This window comes from Leptonotus elevatus, chromosome 1 (genome assembly GCF_054856555.1).
Source record: "Leptonotus elevatus isolate MCC_2025b chromosome 1, RoL_Lele_1.0, whole genome shotgun sequence".
NCBI lineage: Eukaryota > Metazoa > Chordata > Actinopteri > Syngnathiformes > Syngnathidae > Leptonotus > Leptonotus elevatus.
The window spans coordinates 28,102,104-28,125,337 of NC_141239.1; the positions used below are offsets into that span (position 1 = coordinate 28,102,104).

The following is a 23,234-nucleotide window of genomic DNA, read 5'->3' on the forward strand; positions in this document are numbered from 1 at the left end:
AATTCCAGAGAGGGAGGGATAGTGGGCGTGTGCATGGTGCCAGGAGGGAGGGCGGGCGATGGGAGTCAAAATGTAAAAGGACAGGTCATTCTTGTGGTTTGCTGTCAAGGTCAGGCAGCTAAATGATCGAGGCTTTCTGTCTGCCGGTGGAATGTTGGCATTTGTGTTTGTCTTCAAATGTCATCTGAGAGCTGTTTCCAAATCATATTTTGGTTCTTATTTATTAGCGGCATGAGTGGGGCTCTCTTGCATTGGATCTTTTTGAGCCCCGTTCAATGACTGTCTCCGCATGCAAACACATCAAACGTAACTTAAACCGGTCATTTGCTAAAGAGTTGACTAATGCCCTTAACAGGACACTTCTCATCATTTTCAGCCCCTTGCCGTTCAAGTGTGAGTATGTGCTTATGCACTGTATGAATTAATTAGCCGCTGTCTGTGTGTCCGCAGTTGTCACTCAACAAGCAGATGTGCGTGAATATGCTGATTGCACACTCATGCTGAGCCATATGAAGAAAAAAAAATCGATCACAATATAGGCCACATTATATCACAATAACGATATACCAACATATATTTTAGTTATTCTATAAGAACATTTATACAACACTATGAATGCTTACCTTTTTTCCACTTTATTTTGAAGGCCTGTATCAAATGGGAACTGCACCCAGAAGTGCTGCTATATAAAATCATCAAATATCTATATATCAATCTAAATAGGAGGTATAAAAAAATATTGTTTCAAGTAGACAGAAAATTGATTTTAAAAAATTGTATATACCATTAAAAAATTAAAGATGATGAGCTCTACTATACTGTAATATTGAGAACATTTGTGCAGATCTTAAAAGTCAAAATCAAAATTCATGACACTAGTGATATATGTATTCACTATACTATATCCATCATCCATCCGTCCAGTTTCTGAATCGCTTACCCTCAATATTAACATACGATTCATTTTCTAGGCCACTCCTCCCAGGTGACATACGGGACGCCATAACAATCCATCAATATTTACTGCTAAGCTAAGTGTGGAGCATTATTTTGTATAATTTTCTCTGCCGACACTTATTAAATTGCTTGCTACTTTTCAAAGTTGGATATGCTTCACTTTAAAACGGTTGCAGCGAGACCTCTGTGAAGTGTCATCGACTACCCAAGTACTTCATTCCAGTGTTTCACGAAATCATTAGCAGGTTAGCTTAGCAATTAGCATGGCTTATCCATCTTTCACACTGTTAAGTACTCCTTGCAATCTCATCGTGTGAACGATATTTGTAAGAAGTGTTTCTTATACACCACCATGGAGGCTGTGATTACTGACTAATGACCGACGCCGCTATGTGTTTAAGCAAAGTGGCCTAGTAGCCAGCCGAAGCTCATTGCTATTGCTAGCTACTACAACGTAGAAACGATCTCGTTGCGACCTGACTACCCGCGTTAAGTGACTTTTTGAATTGAATTTTTTAATTTTTATTTTATACGAATTGTAAAAATCTTATCAATTCCCATCCTTACTTGTAGTGCTATCATATATCAACATGAATACAACACCACACCAAAGTCATCTTCAATCGCTGATTTCATACACTGCCAATGACTATGAAAGGCTACGTTCACACTGCAGGTCTTAATGCTCAATTCCAATTTTTGGGTGACATTTTTTTGAGTAAGTAAGACAGACTAATTAATTAATTACAATAAAATTATCGCATTAATCATGTATTAACGCAGATTAATCACACTATTAATTTTGACCGCAGATGATCCTTTAGCTGACAGAGGATGGTTACTTTAAAGGTATCACAGGTTGTGTTAGTGCAATAAACATAACTACATGCATTCAAGTAAAGCATTTAATAAATGTTTGTGTATGACATTCAGAAAATGTGTTCATGTCAAACTATTGGGGTCAATTATTTCCCCCAATTTTTAATGATGTAAGTGATTAACTGATTAGAAAAAGAGGAGAACGTGTGGTTAAAAAAATGTTGAAGAGGTCCTCATAACATTAAATGAAAGAATTAACACATGACAAGTGCTCTTTAAATTTGGCGGGGGGGGGGGGGGGTGGGATGGGTGTTGACAAAAAGCCTTTTTAATTAAGCGATTAATCATGATTAATCAAAATTTTAAGATATGATAAATCTGATTTAAAAAAAATTATCGTTTGACGGTTCTAGATGTTATACAACACTTCTTAGAGTTGAATGTTCAAGAGTTTTCAACACTGCGTAAAAAATAACAGACAACGTGGGGAAAGGCCAATACTATCGATTTGTTGAAAAAAAAATTTGACGATTGTTTGGACAAATGAGGTTTTCTGCCTGTCAGCAATGCTCCTAATATGGTGGTAACTTGCCCCAAATACAGTAAATTGCTAATAAAACTAGTTGTTGTTTTTAACTTTCTTTTTTATTATGTTTTGTTTTTATTCGAGACACTGCTGTTTTGTTTTGTTTCGTTTTAGACTGGAACAGATTACTGACATTTGAGTGGGTAAGATTTCATTGACATCAAGGTACCATAATTGAGTTATGAGCTGTATCACTGTGTGTATTTTGCAGATCCAAATAAGGGTTGTGCAGCCTTGGCAGAGGTGTAGTCCCAAACATTATCGACCTCCATATGGACTCTATTTTGAGAGCAAACACTCATACAGACACAGATGTGGTGGCAGAGTGGCACTTGCACGCAATCTGTACCGTGAGATTACTGCCCAAGCGATCCATAAACAGCCATCTGACTGAGATTTCACATTGTGTCAGTAAGCCTTATGGCCTGGTAAACCCGGGATTATTGCATGGCACGGTGACCTGACTCGACTGTTGGTTTGGGGATGACAGGAGGGTAAACAGCCAGCAGTGTTGAAATATATATTTTTTAAATTCAGCATTTTATGGGAAATGTCTGCTATCTGAAGGTTGTTTGCATTATTTTGATAATATGACGCATGATTTACTGATTTATGTTTATGCCACTTGTTTAATCAAATATTTGTGAACAAATTCGAGTTAACTGAGGACCACCTTTTCAGAATTTTATTTGACTCCTCCTGTAGCTTCAGCGACAGCCACGGGTGTTTTCAATCACCTTCCCCCTCCCCCCGACACACAAAACGTACGTTTGTAATCAACTAAAATGCTTCTCTTGACGATGCAGCTTTGTGACACACATCAGCGGTCAAGGGATAATCCCCAAAGGACGACATCTCTGCGGCAGCAAAACCTAACTAAGCATCGCCTGGGGCACTTCACACAACGGTACTGTCGGCTTTGAAGGGCGGTGAGTCATCTTACAATGGCCGGGGGTGGGGGGCATTTCACAACATGGCGGTGACATAACCGACGGCGGGAACTGGCAGACGCAGTGGGGAGGCCTCGCTGTCAGTTGCATTTAAGAGATCCAATCAATTTCTTTTTTTCCGACCTCTGTGTAGTCTCATATTGACTCCCAAGAAAACATCATTGGAACCTTCAGTGAGACAACGCAATCTTGGCAGTGTGGTTTTTGAATTCCAGTCCAATTCACTTTGGACAGATCGATGGAGCGATACGAGTTGAATAAAGGCTCAAGTAGATATGTTGCACTCAGGTCCTGTAGGTGGCACTATGTCATATTTCAACCTGGGGTCTATTTCACAAAACAGGTTTAGTGAGAACCCTGAGTCAAGAAACCCTGAAATGTGGGAAACTGCGTCTTCCGTTTCAGAAAGGGGGAGCAACTGAAACCAAAGGAAAAGAGGTAACACTAGCCCGTTTCATAAAAAGAGGTCATTTACGTTCTCGGTCAGTTACCGTAGTAACACATTCCATGAACCTAATCTGGTCGATCGCAGGTTTTTCACAATGACCCTCGAAGTTTTCTCTGTCCCCGCCTCCTTTCAGGTGACAAAAGTGCCGTATATACAGTACACTTAATCATTAACAACACTTAACCATATTTACAATTTCATATGTACTATGCTCGCCACCAGCACTCATTCATATTGAATGGAGAGCTCAGTCTCCTTCATTTGGCCACTTCTCCGAGTCAACGGCTGATCGTCCACACTCTCCGGTGTCCAAAGCCCGCCAGTAACTGTCCATAGCCATAGCCTGCCTTGAGACTAGGACCAGGAATGGTCTTCATTTGCACAGGATATGCCTCAATTTTTGACAGTACAATGCCTGAGCGCTAGTGTAGCACTCTCAAAAAACACCTTCCCACCGAGCGGCACAATTCACTTCACCACAGAACGGTTTGTAGGTGCAAACCCCGATAATGATGGCTGCATCAGTTACCTAAATAATGTGCTGGTGAAACACTTGAACCTTCATGGCCAGGAAATATGACACAAACTGTATAGCTCCTTGTGTCCTATCCATCTATCATTGTACTATTGTTATTGGTATAAATACAGGAGCCTGAATACTGTAGCAGTATGGGTTGTATCGTTTAGGGCCCTTTACAGTGGAAAAGCCCAAAAAACAAAACCGATCAAAATGTAGTGCTTGGTGGAAATGAGACTACTGTAAAGATGTTCACAGCCTTGAAAATGTCCACATGGTGTTGTCTTATCAGACACATAATGGAATTGAGCCGGCCGGGTTTTATCAGCCTGGGCCCTCACAGAGAATGAGGACATTGCTGTGTCTGTGTATGGGGCCATCTGGTGATGCAACTTCCCACATGCAGATAACTAATAATATTAGATGTGTGACCAAACACATACACGGGGTCTCCCATTTAGGACGGCCCCGTCATAGGAAGTTTTGAGGTTATGAGTGTCACGCACTGTTCAGCAATGAGTGTTTTTCATACAAAAATTGAGTAGAATTATGACTAGTACAGCACGTTAAGACAAATTCTACCAAATGTTGCTAGCAGCTTAATAATGGAAAACTCCACCAAACTCCATATACAGTACATACAATATACACTGGCCTTCAATGCACCTTTCTCAACCCCACACACCCCCTCCCCCTCCGTCCATTCCTGTGGCCTCTCCACAGGCAGTGATGCAATCCTCCGACTCCCGCGTGCAATCGCAGCGCCCGGAAGTGGCGCGGCGAGCCAGGCAGAGGCGTCGCCGCAGCGCTCTCGCTAGGGAAGCAACAAGGAGGAGGCGGCGAGCGATAGAAGCGAGGCCAAGAGCACGTAAAACAGTCGGGAGCCGATGGGATGGCAGGAAAGGGCGATAAAAGTTAACAGCTCACTTTTTATGACGAATTTAGGTCAACATGTTTTGTTTGCATGCAGGGTCTTTTTTTGTTGTTGTTTGTTTGTGTATCTCTATTGAAAATTTTCCTAAAGGCTGCGCAAAATCAACACCCCCAGTTCTTATCCTTGCTAGCCAGCTGCATCTGGTTTATTGGGGTTGCTGGATGAGGTCTGCGTTTCGGAAGTGAGCCTTTTTGGCTGCTCCTGCGGAGCCTGTTCTCACATTTTTTGATTTTGCAGGCTTTTACAAGCAAAGCGATTGACTGTATTAAGACTAAAACAGACCCATTTGCGGTTTCTCGAGCATTTTTGTAACTCATGCAACTACAAGATGATGGTATCATTTTGTGTTTAAAGATTTATGTTTTGAGTTGGGATGGGAATTGCAGTACATTTTCTTGCTGAGCAGTGGGGGAAATCAATATTCCGTTTCTTGTTTTCCAATGTTATTTACCTGTAAGCATCTCTGTCTTGATGTCTTAAAGGCCAGTTTCAAGGTTTGTTTCATATTATGCAAAATGTTGCTGCCCTGGAGAAGTTGCGCAATAGTGTGGATGAAAATCAACCTCCCATAGCTGACGTCTTCTTTTAACAGCAACCTACTTGATACCAGAGGTGGGCATTCTGTCAATATTGACGGAAGGTCTGTCAATTCGTCAATGAAGGGCGCCCAATTTGTTGACGATTAATGGCTGACAGGAAACTTCTAAAAATTGACGGACTACGCATTGCTAGAATCGGGTTTTCGCCGTCCGTGTCATCATCAGTGACCAGGTCAGCACTGACGGATCGGTCAATGACGGAATGCCCATTTCGCTCACGAACGATGAATGACGGAACACTGACGGACGTCTATTTCACTGATGTACTTTAGAGTACATCCACTTCTTTCCTGAGACTGCAGGTAAACCACTCTTTTTCTCTTTCAGTAAACAAGTAAATATACACTTACCAGGTATGCTAGCTTCCTTTCACACCATTCTCCAAGCCTTCTGATAACTGGCCATGTTGTAGAGCTCAGGTGACGACAGGCCGCAATGACGATTTCCTCCTGTTGTAAATTTGTTTACTACTCTGTTTATTTCACATCAGGCTTGATGTTAAACAGCTAAGGGTCCTTCAGTGCGTCATTTAAATTCAGGCAGGTTATTGAACAGCTAAGGGTCCTACAAAGGAAGTATAGAGTCTGTTGGCCTTGCGCAGCGGCAGTTACAACCATGTGCACATACTACTTTGTATATGCGAGTAGATGTGAGTGTTGAAGCTTTACAAATCAAAGTTAAAGTCAAATTAAAGCTGCATTGTTCCTTCTGCTGTGTCCGGACACACTTTTCGACTTGAGTGCTCGTGTAGATGAGGTGCTCCAGTGAAGCGGAATGATGACTGACGGACTGCGCCCATGAAATTGACTGTCAGCCCTAAAATAGCGGCTGTAATTGAGCGCTGACTGAAGCCCGGTTAAAATAACGTTGACAGATTGATGGATTGACGATAATAGTTTGTTTCGTTTTGCAATAATTGTCAATTGACTATTGATGATTGACAAATTCTCAAAATTCACTGATGTGCACACCTCTGGTACGAAACTTCGATTTGATTTTATATGTCTTTGTCTCGAACAAACACAATAAAAGTAAACAAAGAAACTCCTACAAAGTGTTCTTTTCGAGGAGGGGCAGAAAGAAGCGAAAGCTTTTTAAATCTAACAGGGAAGCTCCACAATTGAGTTAATTCTCATAGTTTTCAATAGATGCGTGTGTTTTCAGCAGTTATTTTTAAATATGTATAAAGCATTTAGGAAAAAATTTTTGGAAAATAGAGATAGTTTAGGGGAGACCCTTTTCTGTTCCAGCATGACTCAAGTACAGGCCATCAAGTCATACTTGAATGATCCCATCAAAAAAAATATATATATATATATTGGGGCTGAATTAGAACATTCCCACAAATGTGATCCTAAACTCCTTATTTTCCTTCAAATTTTGTTCTCTTGGGTAATACCTTTGTCCATTTTGCATAGTTCATAAAGGCCAATGCAATTAGCGGGTCACATCTAACAAAATGCACTTCTTAAAACGGGCGGGTAAAATGAAACCCTTTTGAGGTGAATGTCATGCATGGAGACACACAAACAAGCTCCACCAGCGTTATCATTAGAGACAAACTCCCCGACCCCCCTGAAGACGGCGTAAATGAGCATAAGGTCATGTCAGGAATGCAAAGCACGGGCACCTGCCTCAACCTTTAAAATTCTTTCCACACACACACACAAAAGCGCACAAGCTAACAGCCGTATGTTAGAATTTAAGCATGGAAAGAGTTCCGCCTAGAACGAGAGACAGAGGTGTCTACAATAAACAGCTTCAAGCCCAAACTCCACCAATGGGATGTTCCATCAACACCACTTGGATTGGGACTCAATCCAGAAATCTGTCTTTTCTGCCCTCTCAAACTGAGGGCAGATTAATAGCGGTGACTGGAGTATGGAAAGTGAGGGATAAGAAGCAGCAATATTGCGGTTGTGTTTCACCGCTGGCCGACTGCGGTGCTATTACACGTCTGTCACGTGCCCAGCCATATTCTCCAAACACACACGAGTGGACAGCGCGCTGGCCTCAGCTCGTGTTCGGAATCATTTCCGAGCATCGAGGTAGCGGCGCTCCAAGCAGCACTGGGAGGGGTGCTCCTGTCTCGCTGTCATTTCCTGCCTCCTTTTGTCTGCTCGCAACTCAGCAGGCGCTGCTTTCTGCCCTCCCCTTGTTCCAAACGCTGAGGTAATACGATCCCAAACGCAGATTTATGCAACACAGCCTCTGGGAGGCAGTGGGTGTGGCCTGTCTTTATTGCCACTCTGTGTTGCTGAGTTCCGTGTTGTAACTTCCTCCTGCATGGGCGCCACACCCTGGCTGAGTGACACCTGGGTACCAATACATGGAGGGTTGGGGTGGAATTAGTAAAAAGAGGTGAGGTGTAGTATTTAGCTACTGGCAAATGTGTTTATTAGTTCTATACAGTAAATAGGGACGGAACCCTGCCACAAATAGTGAAAAATGAACGTGTCTAAATACAGTATATTTAAACCTTAAATATACAAAAATCTGTTAGCCCAAAATATGAATTTTTGTCAAACTCATCAAAATTGCCTTTAAAAATAAATAATATTGGTGTAACAAAAATCGATTTGAATCAGAAATTGTTTTACTACAAAGTTGCAAGTCCATTGGATAAAGATATTGAGATATGTATCGAATCATGTTTTACTGAGGAGGTATATTTTTTTAAGCAAATGCCACATTTACGTTAGGGGTGGGAATATTGGAATGTCTCACGATTCGATTCGATTCTGATTTTTGGGTGTGCGATTTGATTCAGAATCGATTTTTGATTAAGAACGATTTTTTTTATTCAAAATTATTTGATTGACAATGATTTTTGCTTCAATCTATAGATGTGCAAGGAATTGTAATGATCTACTCCAGTTTGACTCGGTAATGCTAATTAGCGTGCTACTCGCGGCACTTTTATCACTCAAAAGAACGGCTCCACACTGCAAAAAAAAAAACAACTTTTATTGGAATAACTTGATCGTGACTTTTTCCTTCTACTCTCTAATGTGGTTACAACTTAACAGTGTATCAGACCGCGTGGAACCACACTGCCCCTAAATGGCCAAATCGGGTACAACATGAACAGCGCTCCAAATAAAGGCACACACAGACAAAAGCAAGACAGTATAACATAATTTAAATAAAATCGATTCTGAATCGTACTAAATGAGAATCGCGATTCTTATGAGAATCCATTTTTTGGCACACCCCTGATTTACAGCACTGACAAGTTCATGCTTATTGTATGACAAGAAACCCATTGCATCATTCCCTCTCAAACCATATCAAATCAAATCATAATCCCACTGAATCAAACCAAATCGAATCATTCCACATTCAAATCGAACCGTCCTTGAATCCTATCACACCACATGTATCAAGATACATTTCGAATTGTCTTTTATTGAAAAGATGAAAAACCCTTGTCAGATGTATTGATTTCAGAGTAAACACATTGGAAGTGTGTATGTAAGACTTTGTAACTTCCTCTACCAACACAGGCTAATCCTGGCTGCTCCCCAATAGACAAAGATTGCCCCTCAGTTGAGGAATATCACTTCAACATAATTTTCCTGACACAAATTACTATACTTTGGCATCTTGTGGCATCTTATGCTGTTCCAAAAAGTGTTCGATAGTTTTTAGTTCAGCTAACAGTTAATGATTGATGCCACAGACAAAAATGTGGATAAGTCAATTTGTGAATAGCAAATGGCAGCTGGGCAAGGGTTTCACAATACCGTGTCCTCGAGTAATGGCCGTAGACACCTCCCAGTTTTTCAATCCATCCATTTCCTATAGTGCTTGTCTTCACTAGGGTCGCGGATGAGCTGGACCCTATCCCAGCTCCCTTTGGGTTACAGGCGCGGTACACTCCGACTTTGACTGGTCGCCAGCCAATCGTAGAGCTCATATAGACAAACAATCTTTCACAATTACAGTACATTCAATGAGCCTAACTTTCTTTTTTTTGGGCATTCTGAGGGTAAGCCAGAGAAAACCCACACAAACAAAGGGAGAACATGCAAAAGCTGCACAGGAAGGCTGTTTTGCCCGAGGACAAAATCATGATTATTATTTTTTTTTTTTATAAAGAGTGAAGGATAGGTAAAAAAAAAAGAAAGGGTGGCAATGTGGACGTTCACTGTACAGCTTTATCCTCCTTGTTATGTCCTGCACCCGGGGAAAAATGGAAAACTTTCCCGTACCCGTAGGCCCCACCTTCCACCACTATTACCTCATTTGATCCCCAAAAACGTATAAATATGTTATTTTAAATATTACCATGCTCCCAAAGACATATTTATGCTTTTTTTTTATGCTAGAGCATACAGAAGGCTTTGGTGCAGCCTCTGAACTGAAGAGAATGCTTGAAACAATGGTAGTTATTACAAAAAACGACCAGCAGGTGGCAGCAGAGTATAAGAGATCAACCAAGGCCATGTTGCAAAAAGCTCTTTCCCCCATTGTTTTAAACAGATTTGTGAATAATGATGAAACTTGGCTATATTCTAATGCTAATTGCTGCAAAACGTAAACGGATAGAAATATACCTTTTTTTCCTGACGAAAGAAGAGACTAATCTTTCTTTTGGTGGGTTCCATGTTTTTATAGCAATAGAACACAATATTCTGTGGGCCTTGCAAAATCAGTCAAAATCCAGTAAAACGGCCTGGAGCGAAGGGGATTGCTTCAATGAAAATGACTAGAAGTGAATGAGTTATGAACTAACAAATGACTTTCTCAGCTCTCATCATTGCTGTCCACGGCTTTGCATCTCACCCCACCCCCGGCAAACATCTCCTTTCTAATCATTTCTCTGTGTGCAGCAGCGTGAGTGATGTCACGGAGCCACGTAGCGTGATGCGTCTGCTCTTGTACACACGTCCATCAAGAGAGACACGACCTCACGCTGAACAAAAGGAGTTCACTCGTATTTCTTTTTGTGTGGTTTTTTTTCCTTCTGCATGCTTTCTGATCGGGCATTTTTCTTCAGTTAAACTGTAACCACTAATCACCTCACAGACTTGCTGTTTCCTCCCTGGCGCAGACCATTCCCAAGTCCCCTAAGCGGGCGGGCGGGCAGGCTGAAGGGCCCTCTTCGGGGATACACTTTTATTAGCCACCTTGTGTGGTAGACACATAGAAAGAAGCAACACTTGAAAGCATGTGTGTTGATTTTTCACGTTAAATGTGAACGACCCCAAACATGACAAGGCAAAATATGGCAAAGCGTGTTCCTACAGCGCACGTGACTATATCTCCATCAACAATCAGGAATCTCCTCCACCAAACCAGATGTTGGCTGAGGCAGATAAAATACAAATAAATAGTTGAACAATTAACAGAAGAAGATAGGCTTGTCTGGAAACACTTCTTGTCAATTGTATTGTGGTAAATCCATCCATCCATCATCTACCGCTTATCCGGGGTCGGGTCGCGTGGGCTGCAGCTTTAGCAGGGAAGCCCAGACTTCCCTCTCCCCAGCCACTTCAGCCAGCTCCTCCGACGGGATCCCAAGGCGTAGTAGTCTCTCCGGCGTGTCCTGGGTCATTCCCGGGGCCTCCCGCCGGTGGGACATGCCCGGAACACCTCCCCAGGGAGGCGTCCAGGAGGCATCCGAACCAGATGCCCGAGCCACCTAAACTGGTTCCTCTCAACGCGGAGGAGTAGCGGCGAGCCACACTGAGTCCCTCCCGGATGATTGAGCTTCTCACCCTATCGCTAAGGGAGAACCCGGACACCCTGCGGAAGAAACTCATTTCGGCCGCTTGTATCCGGGATCTTGTTCTTTCGGTCACGACCCACGGCTCGTGACCATAGGTGAGGGCAGGAACGCAGATCGACCGGTAAATCGAGAGCTTTGCACAACCAGTTACTCCTCTATTTGCATCAACAACAGTGAGAGCGTGAAAAGTCGCTTCCTAATTAGCTTCATATCATGATCACATCATCCGTAGCTTGGCTATTTGCTATCGTAAATACTGAGCAGGTTTACCATTAGTGATTATCAGCCCTGACCAATCTTCCAAGCAGATCAGGGAGGCTCCTAACACACCATACCACAGCATAATCGTTCAGGATCATCTTTTGGCGACATCCGATAATTAAACTTTTGCTCATTTTGATTGGAAATGTGGAACATCACTCTTAACGCAGCCCACACCACAAGATAAGCATTCAGAATAATTGTTTGAGGTATCCATCAACTGAACCTTTGCTGATTTTGAAAAGAAGTTTGGAAAAATCCTTGTCAACACGCCAAAGAATTATCACTGAGGATAATCTTATAAGACATCTTAAAAAAAGCTGATTTTGTTCAGATAAATGTCCAATCTTTTCCCGATTGTCAGCATGCGTGTGCCCCTCCTTAGAGGCTCTCCACCAGTGACGTTTGAGGGGTCTGCAAGCACACATTTCCAAAATAAACAACTGCGCTCTAACGACCCCGCCCTACCTCTTCGGAGTTGATTTCACGCTCTTTCTGCACTGTGTTGCTATCGTGACAATGCCGACAATATGCAGAGCATGTCAAGGGCAGGACACAATTAAAGAAAGCAGTGTGAAGCAGAGAAAGGCAGTGGAAAGTCCTGGGTTGCTTTCCACCCTAAATGCACCATACAGATGATGATGATGATGATGATGATGATGATGATGATGATGGAGGAGGAAGGGGCCTGTACTGTAACAAAGTCCAGTGGAGACACACAGCTGGTTTGTATTATTTACTCACATGGCCGACACCCTGCCTTCTCAGTTGTACCCTCCACGCTGGACGTACGTGTGCATGCCGAGAAGTAGTGTTGTGCCCCCCATACCGATTCCGATACCCAGCTTTGCAGTATCTGTCGATACCGATACTTACGTGTTTTTTTTTCTCAACATGAAAAAGCTGTCCTGCCATTGGTTCAGAGCATTCAAGGGCCAATAGGATATCTTAGCTCGGCATGCAGTGAACATGTCACACATCAGTGAATGTTGTGCATGAGCAAGACACAAGATGCTGCATCCAAAGTCCTATATAAGCGTCAGAATTAATGGTATCGGCATGTTACTTGTTAGTACTCACCGATACCACTGTTTTAATGCAGTATTGGGGCCTCTGCCGATACCAGTATCGGTATCGGAACAACACAACCGAGAAAAGAAGGGTTGATCCTGTTGTTTTGGTTTTGTATATTTTAACAGAAGAGGGAGAATTTGCATAGGCTAAAAAAAAGCACACAAAAAAGCTCTCAAGTCTGAGCTTGGGCCTGGCTCGCTGTCTGGGCATATCCAGTCCTGTTAACTCTCCTCCAGATGACATCCACCCCCCTACCAGCACTCTCCCGCCATCCCCGCCTTACTTTTAACTCTGCCCCCCCCCCCCCCCCCGCACCACCACCACCACCACCGTCCCGTCCCTCCCTCACACTTTCCATGAGTCTCCCCAAGCCTCATAGACGACATGACATTTTCATTATATAAGACTTGATCATATGCATTCAGAGAGAGAGAGAGAAAGGGAGAGAGTTGGCTTTTCGTGTTCCGGAGACGTGTCTGCGCTAATTTAATGCATGTGTAGCCCGGCTGTTTTCTTCAAATGGGGGAAAGCTGCTGTGAGGTTACAGTCACAAGTTTGAACCTTGGATTCGCACTATCCTATAACACACCACCAGTGGAATATCCTTGAGATGATGTGCAATTTGGATGTTTGCAAAAATACGCCTCTAAGGCACACCGAGTGATGTTGTCGAAAGTGGATGAACTGGGCAATCGTGCAAAAAAGTGCATTCAAGAGACTCACTCAAATGGAATTTTTCTAAAATAAATAAATAAACATGGAATGACTACATCTGTAAAATCGTCCATAACATATAAAATCACACACACACACACAAAAACAATTCTTTCTAAAAGTACATGACCTATAGTACTGCCCTTCTCACCCAATAATGTTCCATTTGTTATTTAAGTTGTTTTAGGGCAACTGACACCATTTGGTCATTTTGACGCGTCTACTCGGAGAACCCTGGTACAAGTGTGTTAATGGAGATTTTTAGCCAAAACTTGTTAGCTGATTGGAGAAGGGGTTCCCAGAACGAAAGAGTCGTCCGGGGAGATATGTTGAAAAATAATAAAGTCCAGTTTTACTCTAATTTGAAGGCGATTTTTTTTAATTGGGTATTTTGGCAACAAAAGAGACTCCATGCTTTTGAATGAATTATATGATCGTAAATCTAGTTCAGTATTATTGTAAAATGCAATATAAATATTAGGGGTGTTAGAAAAAATCGATTCGGCAATATATCGCGATATTACAGCGCGCAATTCTCTAATCGATTCGATATGCGGCTGAATCGATTTTTAAACATACATTTTTTATGGGGTTATTCAACAAAACATCTTACTTAGGGTTAGGATTCACACATTAGCATGGAAGAATGTTATATTAATGAAACATTAAGCCTTAATATTTTATTTCAGTGCTGTTCAAACATGAAACAGACTGCAACTTGTTTGTTAAATGCACTGGCTCAGTTATAAGCCTGAATTTTCAGATAAATAAATACATTTTCATACAAATCTTACAGTGTACATGTACAAGTTTACTGATTAGCATTTTCTAAATTTGAGTTAAAAAAAATATCGCAATAATCAATTTATAGATTTGTATCGGGATTAATCGGTATCGAATCGAATCGAATCGTGACCTATGAGTCGTGATACGAATCGAATCGCCAGCTACTAGGCAATTCACACCCCTAATAAATATTGTATATATCAAATTTCCACTTGCAGCAAAACTAGTGGCTGGCAACTCATGAAAACTAGTAGCAGAACCTCGCACGCTGCCTGACAGGTCAGCCACATTTGGTCACGTGACAAACCCGCACAAGCACAGGGAGAACATGCAAACTCCCTACTAGAAGCCAAAAGCAAAGCTTCAGACCCCGAACCTTAGAACTGTTAGGCAGACATGTTAACTAACCACCAAGTAAAAACAAGTCATAATTGTATTTATCTCAGTTCAGAGATCTTACCGAATGCCATTGCTAACCAAAATAGCAGCACCAACCTACGCCAGAAATAACAAGTAGCACTCCAATAGACTCTGACATGTGGTGGGACGAGCGAGCCCAGATTCTAATCCAGAACTGGACTGTGAGGCTGATTTGCTGCCCAGTATTTAAATAAACCTCACTGAACGGTTCAGTCACTCTCAGTGAGCTCGGCTATCAATTCATTGATTCTAATTGCCGACAATGAGCTGACTTTGGGCACCAGTTAAGCCGACGCGTAATTGCATTTGTCCTTTTTTGCATCCATTAGCGCTCTCTGTCTTCACAGTTTTAAAAAATGACTTCATTCCTACACTGACTGATATTCACACGTTGACGGCAAAGTGCTACTGCATTTCGCAGCACCAACCCAACTCTCCGGCGCCATCTCAAATTGGCCTCCATCTGGCCCTTGGCTTCTGCCTCTCTCGCCGGTTCTTGGATGGAGGCCGTAACAGATCGAGAGGCATCAGGAAGTTGCAGAGAAAGAGTGAAAGGATCAATTAGCTGATGCGTTGATTGTTCAGAATTCTGTTGAGTGGGCGGAATTGATTAAGGGGATCCTGGCGCTGTCAGCTAATTTGCATAGCCACAAAAGAATACATGGTCACATTCGCTGCCGTATTATATATATATATATATATATATATATAAATTTTTACTTAATTTTTACTTTACAGAGTTTGCCGGCCACATCACATTTTTTAAGCAATCTTTTTTCTTTTTCTTTTTTTACAGTATGCTTATTTATTGTAATGCTCTTGCTTGTGGGAAAGCAGAGCCACAGTCTGTGATGCACAATTTAGCCGCTATTTAAAAGAATACAGTAAAACACATCAACTGAGCACACGCTTACTGCTGTCAACCACAGCTCACGCTCAGACACTCACACGCAGACTCGCCAATGTCACACTGTCAAAGGCAAATACACATACACGGATTCTACAATACGTACAGTATTTTGTATACATGTAATTAGTTTTTGATATGAAGACATTTAGATATTTAAAAGAGTGTTTGAGGATTCTAACTATTGGAGAAAAAAAATGCTTTTTTATACAGTGTCTAATTAAATTGAGATTTTCGCCTATTGCGGATGTTAATGGCGTCATTATGTACCTTGAAACAACTGATACATATGGCGCAACAACCCATACAAACACAGCATACAGTAATACTCACAGGGTTAATGGAACTGTTCAAAAAATATGATCTAACATGAAAGTGTTCGTACATCCGTTGTGAACGTTCATAACTTAGTATTAGTGACAATTGTGGTTTTCTTACAAAATGTGCTATTTTTGTTTTGTTTTGGCATTTTTGGATGACATTTGCTACTGAATTCTCACGCGCTCTCACTGCCGTCAGCCTCACTCGCTGATCGCTGTAATCCGGCCTCCCCTGCTGCCAGTTTGCCTTTCAGCTCGAACATAATCCGCTGCCGCTGCTATGGAACCCCGCTGCGATATTTAATTCTACACTCTGACGCACTTTGGGTAGCACTCACTCGTTTCGGCCGTTTTCACAAAAAGCCATGTTGTTTTAACGCCGACTTACTTGATGCGAAGCGCAAGAATGAAGCGAGAACGCCTCTGTTAGTTACATCACACGCGGTTTTCGCTTTTATGAGCCTGGCCCAAGCGCGAGAGAGCGCTCCGCGGGTTGCCAGCACGCCGCCGCTAACACATAGCTCGCGGTCGCTCTCTGACGCAGGAGTATGCCATTAGAGCCCACCTTTTCCGCCGTAAAGCTGTTGGGGTATCCAAGGGGTGTGATGACACACACTTGTGGCATGGCGGCGAGATCTCAATAAGAAAAAGGTGGAGAGAGGTTTGAAACGTGCTTCTTGGATTTGGAATTGGTGCTAAAATGTGACTTTTAAAGGTTAATCATATTTTTGGCAATTTGCTTAAGTTATATAAAGTTTTGTCAGAGCAATATTTAGAATATGCCACAGGGTATGATCATAAGAAATTTGTACTAAACACAGTACTTTATAAAAATCATACAGCAATAGTTGAATAGGTTGTGTATCATGACCTCAAATGTTTATTGCCGATTGATATTGTGACTCCTTATGGTGTGTGGAACTTGGCCACCAGGGGGCAGTGTAATAAAGCCATTTATAATACACGAAGAAGACTTCCACAACTGAGTGACTCAGTACGCTGCAGTAATATTAGTCGTTTTTTTTGCAGAGGATAAAGAATACAGCACATGCCTTTGAGGATTGTAATATTGTCGTGCTGCTGCATCGCTTGTGTTCAAATATCCGTTGCTTAAAGGGTTCTCACTTCCGCACGTTGATGCTTGTTCCAGTAGCGCTATGGCGCTTTGTGTTGTGTGCTAGCGCTAAGCTCGTACTAGCATTGTTTCAGTGTAATTCTCTGAACTGAGATGTCAAAAAAATGGCTTGAAGCAAGCATTTGGCTTCGCTTTTGAAGACTTATAGCACGATCTGCTGCTTGTTGTAAAGTTCTCTGCCAGCATTTTGCACCAGAATCGATAAATGAAAGTTTTGATGTCAGGAAGTATGTTTTCAGTAACAGGGGAGTGCATATTTGAATAAGCTTTGCAGTGATATCGGCAATTTTTCAAAGCAGTCGAGCTCAATCGTCCTTTGATTGAAAACAAAACAACTAAATGTGTCCATCAAACTGCCGATGCTGAGGAACAGCAGAAATAGGGTTGCACAGCTGGATCCCTGTCGCTGGCTGGCGAGGTTTGGACGCGGAATCTCGGAGTTCTGCGTGAAAGATCGACGGCTCCACATTTGGGCCTTGTCTTTTCTCTCAAACGGATATCATGGCTGACCTGCAGCTGAACTGCACATCAGCTGATTGGGTAAACATTGCGGCGCTCGGGCTTAGAGGCACCTGTGGTTAGAGTTCGGAGCGCGGTTATCGGAACTCAAATTCAACAAGCATGAAGAGCTCTTTTTTTTTTTTTCATTTTCTTTGTAAACAAACGATCTGACCTGTACTAGTGTCTTAGTCTTCAACAGCCTTTTCAGTCAAGTGAACTCTATTTATTGTAGGGGATATCCTCAACTAGTCTAATGAATGACTGATTTCAACCTAAAACAAAAAAAGTGACTTTTTAGATCTGCGAAGAAGTATATCTTTTTTAACAAAACTATGATTTGAGGTCAAATGATGCCCCTCATGTGTGCCTCCACCTCCACTGTGTCCGACCGCTTTTTGATGACCCCTCTGCCACAGGCACTCTTTCCGCTGGCATCCTCAGCCTGCCACAATGGGCCCACGAGAGGCGACCAACAGGGGGGAGGAGGTTCCATCCAAAAGCGTGTCCCGATGTGCGCTCAATGAGACTCGGGGACGGGGGGAGCTGGATTGCTTCATTGGAGGAAAACGTGGCTTTATCTACGTCAGCCTCACTTATGTGTCCAATTAGCCCCTTTTTAAATCATCCCACCCTGCTTGATCACCTGCAATTGACCACACCTTTTGTCAGAAGTCAGCTGGGTTCGGCTCCAGCTCACCCGTGACCGTAATGAGGACAAGCTCTATAGAAACTGGATGGATGGAATAAGGGCCTCCCCTTTAACAAGCATCTAAATCTGGTACATTATCAATGGTTAGTCTGTTCCCAATAGATGACTTCAGATCTAGGCACTAAACCTTTGCCTATACATGAATAATGTGTCGTATTCTTGAGAAACTGTCTTGTATTTCTTTGTTCTCATTTTATTTTATACTTAACGTACAGACACCCTATGTGTATAACCCTGTCTCTACATTCTTCTCTTATTTCTTATTTGTCTTTCAGCTACTGTATGCCCACTTCTTTGTGGTGCCCCCTAGTGTTGATATACTAGAAGACACCACATAGCTGAAATGCCTTGTTTTATAGGATAGATTACGCGAAAGGCGTGACAATAATTGTTAATCATTGTGCTTCAAAGTGTTATATCTGAGTGAAATGTGTGTTTTGGAAAAATATTTAACACATTTTCATCACAGCTGCAAGACATAATGGCATTATAAAGTATTAGTACTGTACTTGGTGTCAGTACTTAAAAGTAGGGCTGGGCAATAAATCTAATTAATTGGATACATCGTCATTTTAAAATTTGAATTGTTAAAAATTTGCTCAGTGGTGAAATTTTGTCTTGTGGATTATTAAAAGCTGTTGTTGTTATGTTCTGTTACATTCAAATGTTTTTGTGAATTGTAATTTTGCACATGTAGCTGAATGCTGGATGGGTGGTCTACAAGACATGTTTACAATAGCTACCAACTACTTGATTGTGGCATTTAAGAACAAACTATGAATGTTAAATTTATGTTAAAACTAATTTAGAATCAGTATACATTATTGTTGTCTGCACATTTTGCACAGGAATTATTTTTGAAAAAATGAAACCTTTAAATAATTGTTTGTTGGGTTTATTAGATTAAAATCGATTAAAATCGTAATCATCCTGAATGACTGCAAAAACCGAGATTTTATTGTACTTGAAACAAGTAGTATTAGTGCATTCCTTTTGTTAAATGGAGAAAGTTTTTATTTTACTACAGATTTTCTGCCACAATGAAGGAGCAAACCCATTTAGTAGGGGTGTTAGAAAAAATCGATTTGGCAATATATCGCGATATTACAGCGCGCAATTCTCAAATCTATTCGATATGCGGCTGAATCGATTTTTAAACATAATTTTTTATGGGAATATTCAATAAAACGTCTTACTTAGGGTAGGATTCACACATTAAGCATGGAAGAATGTTATATTAATGGAACATTATTTTATTTCAGTGCTGTTCAAACATGAAACAGACTGCAACTTGTTTGTTAAATGCAGTGGCTCAGTTATAAGCCTGAATGTTCAGATAAATAAATACATTTTCATACAAATCTTAGTGTACATGTACAAGTTTACTGAATAGTATTTTCTAAATTTGAGTAAAAAAAACAAATCGCAATAATCAATTTATAGATTTGTATCGGGATTAATCGGTATCGAAACGAATCGTGACCTATGAATCGTGAAACGAATCGAATCGCCAGGTACTAGGCAATTCACACCCCTACCATTTAGCAAAACAACGCTTGATTTGCTTTGGTGGACCACAAAAATGGGCTGCATGTGGTCCCCAGGACTTTGAGTTTGACACCTGTGTCCTACATAGTATTGATCACAATGGCCTCAAATGCATTTTTTTAATGGGGGGGATTCTGGGGGAGTCCTACCGGGCTCTCATGCGCGCCGCCTGAGAGTCTCGGTAAATAGGTCAGTGCCCCTGTTTGAACCCCTCGCGCGAATTCTTGCGCCGTTGCGACGCGGACACACATGACATGACAGCAATGACAACACACGAGATGCATGGAGAGTGAAGCGACTCGGCCAGGCTTCTTACCTTCCAAACGTGTCTAAACTTGGCGATCAGCAAAGTCCTGCGTGGTAGTCAGAGCCGAACCGGGCGGCTCCTCGTTAATGTGTCGCCGTTTCTCCCTTCTTCTTTCAATAAAAGGCAAATAAGCAGCTAAGTGTTGTTTTTATTATTCTTATTAGGTGTCTGGAGAGGCGGTCCCATCCCACACCATTCTCGCGTTGTTTTCCTCCCAAGCGCATGGAGCAAGAATCAAAAAAAGATAGTCCAAGTTGACAGCCCTTCGTTTAGTTGGCCACCGTCACCATGCCCCCGCAAGACCGAGTGTCAACACCCAAAATGTGCGGGGAAGCAAAATCAAGCCCAAAAGGTGGTCTCCTGGTGGTCGTCGAAGCGCATCGCTCAATGGCAACGCTGGTCAAGTCGGGAGAGAGAAGGAGAAAGAGAGAGAGAGAGAGAGAAGGAGAAAGAGAGAGAGAGAGAAAGAGAGAGAGAGAGAGAGAGAGAGAGAGACGGAGCGAGGGCTGGTGGTTGTCGAAAATGGTGGCAGGGCGGCTTGTGCTGCTTCTTCTTCGTCTTTTGAGTCGTCTTCGCGGGTTGGAAAAGGTGTCCGAGTGCGGAGGCTCGACTGCCCCGCCGCCGTCTGCCCGTCTGCCCGCCAGCAGCACAGCCAGCCCCGTCAGGAGGAGCAGCCCAGCCGAGTCCAAAGCTGCCAGCTCACAGCATGCTGACGGCTCCGCCTCTTTCGACGCAAGCGCGTGTGTGTGCGTGCGTGTGTTTCGCATCGCTGTTTGCTCGGCAGAATTTGCATTTTGCGCCTCATCAAAACGCGCTGAATAACTGAGAAAAGCAGAGAATCAACCACCAAGACCATCCCAAAAAGCTTGGCTGGGCTCAGGTCACCTCACAAACAAACAAAAAGGACAATATATGACAGAGAGGGTTTATTGATTAACTCATTCACTGCCATTGACGATTGTAGACGTCAAAAAAGAATTTTTACTATTTTTATTAGTTTAACATTTTTTTCCCCATTGTTGTTAACAAGAATTTGAAAACCTAGATTTTTTTTTATTGTATTAGAACAGATATAAAAAATGGGATTAATCGTGAGTTAACTAGTGAAGTCATGCGATTAATTACGATTACAAATTTTAATCGCCTGATGCTCCTAATTTTTAATAATCTTTTCTTTAAAAAAAAATAATATTTTCTTAAAAAAATATATATATAATCTTGACTTCACTAGTTATCACAAATTTTACATCTGTTCTAAATGTACCCCAAAAAATATTTTCTAGGTTTTAATACTCTTTATAACAAAAATGGAAAAAAATGTTAAATGGAAATCGTTTTAATGATTTTTTTTACGTCTATAGTCGTCAATGGCAGTGAATGAGTTAAAAAATAACTGACATACAGTATAAAAATTACTAGAAACTAGCAAAACTGAAAGCAAAAAAAAAAAACTGAAATGTGCAAAATATTCAGCAGCAATTTTAAGCAGAAGAACAACAACATTAGACAATTGACCGCTCAACAAGAATTTTTTTTTAGCACCTTTATTTTTCATCTTTAAATTAATTTGATTTTAAAAATCTTTTTTTTTTGGTCACCTTGTTTCCGGTAATTGTTCCGTTACATCATTATGAGGTAGATGCCACGGACTTCCGACTTCCGGGTTTCACACATCAGCGCCGTTTCTGGCCACTGATGGCCGCGTTCCAACACTCGCACCAGAGCGTCTGAAATGCTTCGGACAAACACCAGGGGTGCTCAAGTTTGGTCCCGAGAGCCCCTATCCAGCCTGTTTTCCATATTTCTCTCCACTAACACACCTGATTTATGATCAGGATCGTTATCAGGCTTCTGCAAAGCTTGCTGATTAGCTAATCATTAGATTCAGCTGTGCTGCAGGAAAGAAACATGGAAAACAGGCCGGATTGGGTCACTGAAGGACCAAACTTGAGCACCCCTGCACTACACACTCGCACCCGTCGACGGGATCGCGCAACCGAGGGGCACAAAGGCGGAAGCGCAAGAACTGGGAGGCAAACAGGAAACGGAATCAAAACTGATGTGTGAAAACCAGGAAGTCGGAAGTCCCGCCTCCTCCGTGGCATATACCCCATTAAGTATTTGCTTGACATTTTGTTGTTTATTTTATTGAGCGGTACTCTGGTTTCCTCTGGTGGTATGTGAAAGAATCACTGCCTATACAGTTAGTTGTATTTAACTTTTTAGTAGGTTGCCTTGTGTTTAAGAAATGTTGGGTTTTTTCAACCATTTATTTATAACTTTTAGGAACCATACATTTGAATTGAATAGTGCTTTTCGATTACTTAGGTACTCAAGGCGCTTATAGAATATGACTTTATTCTACCATATACCGTTTTTTGTTTGTTTGTATGTTAATTTAGCTTTACTGTCTTTCTGGGAAAATACTAAACATTTCCTTGAAAAAATTCTGACCCTTTTTTTTGCATCAAAAAGAATACATGTTCTCCGTCCCAAAAAAATACCAATTTATTTTTGTTGTTTATACATATTTTTTTGATATATATATTTTTCCTCTCGAGAAAAATCTGACACTTTATCCAACAGCATATTGTAAGATTCTAACCCTCTTCTCTAGAAAAATACTTTATTATCAGAAAATACAGCTTTATTTGTTGTCTTTTTTTATGATGATTTTTTTCCTTCATTTTTTTGAAGTGTTTTCTGATTCTGATGCTTTTCTCAGGGAAATACAACCTAGTATTTAAAGCAGGTATTGAACACCCAAATACATGTTAAAATTAAAATGTCAAAAAGGATGTAAAGGTTTTTATTATTATTATTATTATTTCATGCAGAACAATGTCGTAATGCTGCATCTAATTGAAAGTCATTTGTTATGCAGCATGAAAATCGTGATTGATTTGACACGTTTGGACTTAGCGGCATCTATTGGACTACAGATATAAAACTTGAAACCTCCCTGCTGCAAAATTTGAGTTAGTCCACTGTAGTCGTCAGTGACTCAA

General features: G+C 41.5%; 1 protein-coding gene across 1 annotated transcript in view; it reads right to left on the reverse strand.

Moving 5' to 3' along the window:
* glis2b (GLIS family zinc finger 2b) overlaps positions 1-20,930 on the reverse strand; it is a 34,024-nt gene extending 13,094 nt beyond the window's left edge. Inside the window, exon 1 of the mRNA XM_086079256.1 lies at positions 20,236-20,930. The gene's annotated coding sequence lies outside the window, so the exon portion shown is untranslated. The remainder of the gene's footprint in view (positions 1-20,235) is intronic.
* Positions 20,931-23,234: the final 2,304 nt, after the last annotated feature.